The sequence below is a fragment of the Saccostrea cucullata genome, unplaced genomic scaffold (assembly GCF_032062105.1).
Source record: "Saccostrea cucullata isolate Sc308-1 unplaced genomic scaffold, CSIRO_AGI_Scuc_v1 ctg4207, whole genome shotgun sequence".
Lineage (NCBI taxonomy): Eukaryota > Metazoa > Mollusca > Bivalvia > Ostreida > Ostreidae > Saccostrea > Saccostrea cuccullata.
Genome location: NW_026940040.1, coordinates 52,470 through 61,684, shown reverse-complemented (window position 1 = coordinate 61,684; position 9,215 = coordinate 52,470). Strand labels below are relative to the sequence as shown.

Here is a 9,215-nt window from a genome sequence, read left to right as displayed (position 1 = left end):
CCTATTCTCCTGCTTTCAATTATTTGATACAGATTGAGATTGTTGTATACATGCCTTGACATATTCTTGATCTGTAGAAAATTGGGAATATATGCTATTACAATCGTTAAAACACCTACCATTCATCATGCGTCATTTAATTTACACATCGTCTGACGGTTTCGTGAATTGAACATATGACTGTCATATGCGGTATAACATGATTTCGAATTTTCTCTGTTGTCATTTTTGCAAGACCATGTAAAATTTATTAAACCCACTCTATACTATTACAGTTTTAATAGCATAAAAAACATTTTCAGGTATATTAGATATATTTTGGAAATTAAAAAAAGGCTGAAATGAGTGCTATTGGAGCCGCCACTTCTGCACGAAAACGAAGCCATGAACAGTTTACTTAATTTTTAGCTCTACTGGTCAGAGACCAGAAGAGCTTATGCGATAGTAATGCGTCCGTCGTCCGTCCGTCTGTCTTTCTGTCTGTCTGTCTGTCTGTAAACAAGTTTTCAAAATGCTACTCCTCCTACAGTTTTGGTCTGATTTCAATATAACTGGGCACACAAGTAGACTACACTAAGATACATAATTCTGTGTATCGGTTTTTGATTTCGATGAACGGTGTTGCCGTGGTTACTAAAAATAGAAATTTCTGTGAAATTCTTTCAAAATGCTACTCCTCCTACAGTTTTAGTCTGATTTCAATATAACTTGGCACACAAGTAGACTACACTAAGATACATAATTCTGTTTATCAGTTTTTGATTTCGATGAACGGTGTTGCCGTGGTTACTAAAAATAGAAATTTCTGTGAAATTCTTTCAAAATGCTACTCCTTCTACAGTTTTAGTCTGATTACAATATAACTTGGCACACAAGTAGACTACACTAAGATACACAATTCTGTATATCGGTTTTTGATTTCGATGAACGGTGTTGCCGTGGTTACTAAAAATAGAAATTTCTGTGAAATTCTTTCAAAATGCTACTCCTTCTACAGTTTTAGTCTGATTTCAATATAACTTGGCACACAAGTAGACTACAATAAGATACATAATTCTGTAAATCAGTTTTTGATTTCGATGAACGGTGTTGCCGTGGTTACTAAAAATAGAAATTTCTGTGAAATTCTTTTAAAATGCTACTCCTTCTACAGTTTTAGTCTGATTTCAATATATCTTGGCACACAAGTAGACTACACTAAGATACATAATTCTGTATATTGCTTTTTGATTTCGATGAACGGTGTTGCCGTGGTTACTAAAAATAGAAATTTCTGTGAAATTCTTTCAAAATGCTACTCCTCCTACAGTTTTAGTCTGATTTCAATATAACTTGGCACACAAGTAGACTACACTAAGATACACAATTCTATATATCGGTTTTTGATTTCGATGAACGGTGTTGCCGTGGTTACTAAAAATAGAAATTTCTGTGAAATTCTTTCAAAATGCTACTCCTTCTACAGTTTTAGTCTGATTTCAATAACTTGGCACACAAGTAGACTACAGTAAGATACATAATTCTGTGTAGCGGTTTTTGATTTCGATGAACGGTGTTGCCGTGGTTACTAATAATAGAAATTTCTGTGAAATTCTTTCAAAATGCTACTCCAAATACAGTTTTAGTCTGATTATAATATAAATGTTGCATGCAAGTAGACTGCACTAAGAACATAAAGAGACTTAATCAAGGATAATTATTCTATTTATCTGTTGAAAAGTTTCAATTTCCAACTGCTTAAGTACTTTTCTCTTCCTTTGCTATAAGTACAAACCAGTAGAGCTTCAGTCTCGACAGAGACTTCTGGTTCGTTAAAATACAGATATTGTCTTGCGTTTTTCATCTGCTTCTTATTATAAATAGCAACAAGAAGCATTAAATATTTAAAATTTCATAGTTAGATGGGTGCCTTCACATTTTGAGAGTCTAAAAACACTTACCGTTTTCGCTTTCTCCTTCTGGTTTTCGTTGTAAACACGTGCTTTACGGTCTTTCTAGCATACAAAATGTGCAAATCCTTTCCGTATTATGTCCGATCTCGCTATTTGTTGAAAGTTCTAGAAAGTCAGGTGGCATCGAACCCGATGTCTAAAAGAAAATCGAGGCGATTGTTTATCATAAATGGACATGGAAATGAAATGTAAAGAAATTGGTAACACAGTGAGTTTGTGAATATATATTAGTTAAGTTGTGCTAATGATTTATAAATAAATGTCGATTAATGGTCATGGTTATTTGTTTTGATAAATAAAATGGTACAATTTAAATAATTTTTAAATAATTTACTTAAGTTATTTAAATTTTCTACATACTGCCTTTTATTGTTAAAACTTATTTATACCTTTTAGGCCTTTATGTACATTTGGGATGAAAACTAAGCTTTTCTCAATATTTTAATGTGCTGACAAATTTATAGTTAAATGTGCACATCCAATATCTTATCCATGATGTAAGTATAATAAGCAATAATATAGCTCAAAATATATTAAAATAAAGAGAAAGAAGAGAAAGGTGAAGAGAAAATGCCAATGCTACATGTATGTTATGTCAATGGTCTCATGCTACAGTGTTGTTAACATGAGATCATGTGTGTTTGAGGGTGTTATAAATCATCGCATGCTACAATGTTGTAAATTTTGCCGTTCAGGGGTTTTCTCCCTTGAGACAACTTGTGGGTCTCCCAATTCTGCATATTGGACAAAAGAACTATGAGTCAGGATTAAAATGTATAAAAAAAATTATTATTGCGTGTTCTATTTAATTTTCACAATCTCTTTGAATGATTATCCCTATTTCTTTCTCCCGTAGAAATATTATTTCTCTCCTAGAAAATATTCTCAAATGGGAGAGATTTAGGGAATTATTAATTATGTAATCGTAATTACCCAACGACTATCGCGCCAAGACATCTTGCCGATACGATGATAAGCAGTCGAGTAGTCGTCTTTCATATTTCCATTGATATAAGCAATTTTTCAAGCGCGCAAGCGGCAGAGTCACGTGATACCCGACATTCAGTGGCGGAATATTACAAAAACATTATCAGCGATAATGGTAAAACGTTGCTCGTGGGGCACTTTCAACAGTGACAATAGGTACAGGGACCGAGAATATAAGAAAGGGGTCAAATTTTTTTCCTATTCCAAAACCAGAAACTAGGTTGGATGACACCAAAATATGGGTGAAAGCGCGTGGACGAAAATTCTTTACTGTGGAGAACGTCAATAAACATGCATATGTGTGCAGTAAACATTTTGTTGACGGTCGCCCTACTGATTTGCACCCTTATCCAGTGAGTGCAGACTCACGTAGAATTATTATTAAGGCAAGAAAACCTCTGGCAACGAAACAGTTGATAAAAGAAAATAAAGAGAATGTTGGTCCAAGTAAGGTCTCTGAGTGTGTACCAGACTGTCCAGAGCCACGATATTTGTCACAGTGGAAGGGGAGTATACCATTGGCAGTAAAGATGTGTCAATTCAACACACACAGGGTATGAATAAACAATATTCACAATAAAAATAGCTGCAGAATGATTTCTTGAAATAATCAATACATTGAATTACAATCACTGTAAACTTAAAAACATGACTATTAAATCTATATGTACATGATACTGAAAGCTTTTGTATATGAGTCCTGTAAATAATACTCAGTTATTTTTTAAATGTCTAATTATAAGTATTGAGAAAAAAATAGATATTTAAAGCTCATGGTGTTTATTTAATTTTAGTGGATGGCCACTTGTATGCTAGACCTGTGCACATGGCTGGTGTGTCAGTTACAACTCAAACCAACCTTGACATGAAGGGGATGTCTGGCATTGAAGATAACAGCTTCCTTGATAGAGGGTACACAAAGAGAAGACTATTGACAGATCTAGATGACATATTCAAAGATGACAAGTCCTGTAAATTTTATACAGGTTGATGAATAGTTTTCTTATATATTGAATTTGTATCAATAATATTTGATACAAAGTTACTTCTGAATTAATTTTGAATGTAATTTATTCCACAATTACCTTGAAACTGTCCTGTGACTAATGTGTATAATAACTGTAATCATATATATCTAAAACAATCAGTTCTGCCCTAAGTACATTCAAACTCAGTATATGCTTTAATTTGTTAATTAATGTACAATTATGCTTTAATCCACAGGACTATCACTGGCTGTGTTTACAATCATTTTCAATGTGTTGAAGTTAAAGGCATCCTCAATGGTATACTGGAACAGTACTGAAACAAGGTAATTAACTGTCTGCTTATTTGTGATCTATGTCAGTTTAGTATTAACTTTACTTTGATAAAAAAAAAAGTTCTTCAACATTATTTCTTTATTACTTATAAATTTTAAAGCTTTAACCAGCTTGTAATCAGTAGTTTCTACATTGTTATGTTATTGATTTCTAAATAACAGAATCTCCCATATTTACAGACTCCTAGAAGAGGACCCAAGCGCTTATTGTCACTGAAGGAAGAGTTCAGTCTTACCCTGTTACGATTACGTTCTAGAGGATTCGACACCAAGTCCCTGGGTGATATGTTTGCCATTTCTGAAAGTTCTGTGTGTCGAATATTCACTACCTGGTTGTGTCTAATGAATATTGACCTCGGTTTTCTAATTACGTGGCCTTCCAAAGAACAAATCATGGAGAATTTACCGAAATGCTTTCATTATTTTAAAAAGACAAGATGTATAATAGACTGCACAGAATCTTTTGTACAAAAACCTAGTCTTCCATCTGCTCAAAGAATTACAAACTCAAATTACAAACATCATAATACCTTTAAGTGTCTTGTAGCTATAACTCCCACAGGTTCTTTCTGTTTTGTCTCTGATTTATATACTGGTAGTATATCTGACAAGAAAATAGTTCAAGATTCTGGTTTTTTGGATAATAGTGAATTTGGCCATGACATGATGGCTGATCGTGGGTTTCTCATTAGAGGTGAATTGGCAATGAAGGGTGCCACGTTAAACATTCCTCCATTTTCTTTTGGAAAGCAGTTAGGCAGCAATGCAACCACTAAAACTAGGAGGATTGCACGAGCTAGAATCCATGTAGAGAGAGCGATTGGACGTTTAAAAAACAATACAATTTTGCAGGGTGTTATTGTACTCCATATGAAGCCTGTTTACAATCAAATTGTAAGAGTGTGTGCAATGTTATGCAACCTTGACACTCAACTTGTAAAGTGAGTATATATGTAAATCTGCAGCCCTTTCCACAAAAAGAAGTGTTAAACATTTTAACTCAAGAATCTATGCACTAGCTTTTCACAAATGTAAGCACAACTGATAAAACTTTTATTTCACATTTTTCAATTTTTTTTTTACCTTATAGCAACTATATCTCAAGACACTTTATAATCATGTATTGAAAGCACATTTGATGTTGAATGAAAAAGAATTGATTTTTTACAAGACAAATAATTATATCAAAACCCATTGCATGACCACACATATTGAATATAAATCAGAGTGAAATATGAATGATAGAAATAGCTTAATATGTCACAATTATCAAAACAGCTTTCTGTGTGTAAAGGGCTATAGGTAGCTGGGCACTATACATTGATATATGACATGTATGATATATTCATTAATATCTGACTTCCTCATAATAAATAACATAATGATAATCTTGGTGTTGATATTTCAGTATTTATTGATTTCAACGTATACAATGTTCAAAATATAAATATATATATATATACTGAGCCATGAATGTTTTTAAAAAATATTTCTATCTCAAGTATCAATTTGCACCAACTTGCATGTATACATCAAGTACATACCAGCAGTTACTCTTGCATAAAAGACTTCATTATATGCTGTTTAAAAAATGTTTCAAGTTTGTTGAGCATTGTATCAAAAAAGTAAGGATCAAACTCAGCCTGAGCAACACCGATTCCCTTTTTGTGTAAAGAATGAGATTAGATTGATGAATGCCATATATACCCATTTGACCTTGAATTTGATGATAGTATTCAGAGTTTTCAGTTACAATGATTTCACCTTTTTTATTGATGACACAACCTTTTCTGAGACACACTTCTTTTGGATCTTCATCCCTTAAGCTAAATGGGCATTTTACCTCAAGAATAGTACAATCATGGCATTTACATGTGAAAAGACCATCAATAGAATAACCAATGAAATTCATGGTAGGATGTATTCTTAAACCTTTATGTGACAAACGGGGATGAAGATGTGATTAACAACATACTTTCATATAAAGCTGAAGGGCTGCTACCTCTTTCTTTTTACCCCACAGTAAAGATGGAGCAGTGACTTCACCATATTCACCTAAAATAGTCTTAAGAAATGAAGGTTGACGTTTGTTGGCATCAACTGCTTTACAAACTTTACAAAAATTAGATGCAGTCAATCTGCCTTTCCTGAGCTCATGCCAAGTCTTGCTGTCAGACTGTTCAGCTGTGCATGACTCAATGTGTGCAATATTATCATTAGAAAGGTAACATAACTTCACAGGGTCATTTGCAGCAGTAGATTTAACATTTTTTAACATGTTTGAGATGGTAAAAACAGTACATTTTTGACACGTTTGATCACAGTCACCTGTAACACTCTCTACTGGCTTTTGTACCTCAAGAATATCTAGGGCTTGTATATTGAGGGATATCTGAAATTGGGAAACAAAAATAAATTGTTCATTAAAAGTTTTAAAGAGAACACATTAATATATATTTTTTTAATGAAACTGAAATAACAGTTTTTTTCTTAATTGATGCCTCACTTGCCATCAAAAGTCACACTGACAAAAATATTTTAACTTTTTTATCCTTTATAGTATGCATCTTACAAAATACCTTATATTGTACAACATGAATGAATGATTCATTTTCATTCAAGAATAGAAAATTCCTTGAATTTTCATTAATTTCATTCAGTTTGAAAAATACAAAACACTCTAAGCAAAAACTATACAATTAAGAGAAAATATCTCTCAAAGACTTCTTGCTATTTCAGTGATTTCCATTTCTGAGTAATTCTGCCATTGATCCACACTGCGAGGGTCAAAATTGTGTGCATCAGATTGGTTATATTCCACACCTGTATACCTGTAGTTAAATTTGTACAGAGAAGTAATTATTCTGTGTTGGGGGGGGGGGGGGAATTAAATGTAGACTATCTATTTATGAAGCTTATTAAAATAATCAACCGCTGCAGAATTAATTTATATGATGACGTTAAAATTATACAAGGATTTATACAAAATTTGATAATTTATTGTTATACATGAAGCTTGCTTTCATTATCTTTAGTTGCTTGACGGGAACTGGGCAATCATGTTGTCGTGGTCTTTAAGCCCATAAATTGCCCCCATCCGTGACTGACTTGACTTCGAAGGCTTCAATTTCATATAAAGTCGCTCATGTGACGGCATCCACCATCAGCTCTGAGGAGAAAAAGTGTGTGAAATTTAGCTTACACACATTCTGTTGGACTATATTTTTCTCAGCCATAACACTGTATCATAATTGTTTACATACATCACATGTAATACACATGTGACTACTTTGAATATATTATATAGGACTTGGTTTAAGTACCTATATTGTATGCCATATTGTATGCCTGGAGTCACTTAAGTTTCATTACTCAACAAACATTATGCAACCAAAAAGAGATTAATTAAACTGATTAATTGTGCTTTAAATAATTATTAATTTAACCTGTTCGTATGTTTTATATACATGATATATACATACCCACCAATGCATGTGCAGTGCCCACATTTTACATTTCTGTTTTTTGCCTTGATGACCCAAACATCGTATGCAGTCTTATTTAGATAAGTCTTATCCTTCTGCGTTGGCTTAACACAAGACTTGATAAGGTGAAGGTCTTGATCATCAAGTTCTTTCATTTCCAACTGCTCAACATAGCCATCGAAAAAAGTCTGTAATCCTCACAAGACTTGTAAGCTTTTAATTTACTTTGGTCATAGTTTGTCGTTTTATATAATAAATAATTAAATACATCATAGAGCGAAAATGTTGGTAGCTTTGTTAGATCATTCGACAGCCCCTGGATCCGGAAGGGATCTTCTACTGAGAATTCACTAAAAATATCATGCACAGACAGAGGCTGATCGGAGCACATATCGGGGTCATCTGGCAAATCGAGCTTTACAACTGCATCACATAGCCTCAATAAATCCATACGTTTCAATTTTGAAACAGAAATCCTCTTTCTTTTCAAAGAACATCTGTAACTCGTCAACTTTATACGCTGAAAACGGTGTAGTCGCCATTGTATCTCAAGACGCTGTTGTCGGGTATCACGTGACTTTGTAAAAACTAAAGGTTAAAACCGGACCGGATAGAATGTTTATGAAAAAGGTCTATTGTCTAACAGTCTATCGGCTGTGGTTTATATTGACCTCAGGCTCGATTGTCATGACGTCACGACAGAGTAAACCCACCATCTTTGTTAAAGCGAAAAAGACACGTTATGCTGCCATGCCGATCGATCTGACGAAAAGAAACACGCACTCTAGGGCGCGGATAATTACTGAGGGAAACATTCATAATACTTATCACTGATGGACTTTGTAAGCATAAACAAAACAATTATAGACAGTTCAAGCGTGACGTGGGAATGCAAGATATCGAGAAATTTCGGGCGTCACTAATTACCGACCTCGTCCCAATTTTACACTTGGTAAATATACTATCGTTAATGGAATTAAGCATACAATTAATGAAAGATAACTTGTGGTTTTATAGTCCAGTATCTTGCAGGGAGTTTTTCTTTCACTTGTACTTTATATTTCCACAGAAAATGTTACCCATAGTTACGGGAATGATTACGGAACCGTAACACGGCACCCTCCCATGTGAAGAACATTCGTCCTCGAATGGTTTTATACTTCAGTTCAGGGAATACCGTATATTTAAAGGTAGTTGCAAGTTTTTATGTTTCCCTTAGTCTTTGGAACAAAAACGACTTACAACGAATAAATGTGAGTCAATTATTCATTTGGCATTAAATTGATAATACGAATATATACATACATAACATTCAGCAGTCAACAAAGATACATTAAATAACAAAATAAATTAACAACATATGAATAATATTAACAACAATTTCTCAATAAATATAAATCACAGTCAGATCCACAATTATCACAGTCAATTCTAGCCATGTTGTATAATTGTCTAAAATACATATACTCC

General features: G+C 33.5%; 1 long non-coding RNA gene across 1 annotated transcript; it reads left to right on the top strand.

Moving 5' to 3' along the window:
- The first annotated feature begins 3,459 nt into the window (after positions 1-3,459).
- On the top strand, positions 3,460-4,238 carry LOC134254645 (uncharacterized). The gene is made up of 3 exons (XR_009989345.1): positions 3,460-3,493; positions 3,734-3,925; positions 4,164-4,238. It is a non-coding gene; the product is annotated as an uncharacterized LOC134254645 (long non-coding RNA).
- Positions 4,239-9,215: the final 4,977 nt, after the last annotated feature.